Source organism: Electrophorus electricus, chromosome 24 (genome assembly GCF_041902795.1).
Source record: "Electrophorus electricus isolate QZ-2024a chromosome 24, ASM4190279v1, whole genome shotgun sequence".
Taxonomy (NCBI): Eukaryota; Metazoa; Chordata; class Actinopteri; order Gymnotiformes; family Gymnotidae; genus Electrophorus; species Electrophorus electricus.
In genome coordinates this window covers 7452738-7453895 of record NC_137520.1, presented here as the reverse complement: position 1 = coordinate 7453895, position 1158 = coordinate 7452738, and positions in this window count along the sequence as shown.

The window sequence follows — 1158 nt, the reverse complement described above, 5'->3', positions numbered from 1 at the left end:
GCTTTAGCTGTGCTTTTTACCGCCGGGAGAAAAGACATTTCCGAATATGACCGCGTATGGGAAGAATGCTATAACGCACTCCCTAGGCACATTTTACTAACTGAGAACAGAATCATAAAGCTCTTGAGGAAAAAAAAAACAATAAACACACAGAAATCCGCGTCTGAATCCCCCAAGTCATTTGTACATCGCGCTCTATGTGACTGCGATATGCTGTTGAAAAATTGCCGTTTCTCAGGACGGGCCGTTAAGATTTGCTTATTCCACAGCGGGCACATTTTCCCAGGCAGTATTAGATCACCAGGAAATCACGGCTACGAGCGGAGAAAGGAGAATTCAAGGAAGGCACCCTTTTCAACACACGCTGAATGAAAACAAAAACGAGTCGCCATCCAATTAGGCTGTCGAATAACAGTAGAATAACAGAGGCTATTCAGTAGCTGACGACAAACAACACTGCCTCTTAACCGCAGTGTGATACACGCCTAAGTGATGGGCATTTGGGCTCGTCTGTTTAACTCCATTACCCACACTTACATCTGAGTTTTTGCAAAGAATGATAATGTGATGGAAATGAGACGTTTCATGTGCAAATCCGATTACTCAAAACAGATGCACTTTAATATTAGGTGCGCATTGTACTAGTATTAGGTACACGCTGCATTACGTAGTACAATTATAAGAATCAGAACAAAACATCAGTCCGAATCTTTTTACCCCATTACAAAGCTGATAATGCAAAAACTATTTCAGTGCCATGCAACAAATTCTTACCAATTTAACAGTATGTGCCTAAGCCTATGCCTTGTTCATTAAGTATGAACAATTACCCAATAAATGGTTTTACCTAAAAAAGCACAGTTAAGCTACTTAGCTAAAACCTGCCACAAACCAATAAGCCCAAACTGAAAAGCCTTAATTATTTAGGAATTATCAAAGTGTGGCATGGCAGCAAACAGGCCCTGGGATGCAACAGAAATAAATCTAACAGGTCTGAGCCAATGTATTTTTCAGAAGAAGAAACGTCTGTTTACCCTGTATTAACCTGAAGAGTGCATCACCTTGCAAAATGCTGAGAAGTCAAAAATGTAAGGCTTCAGCTATTAGTTTAGGTTCAACAAAAAAAATTGCATTAGACAGATCAATTGGTTTAGTACT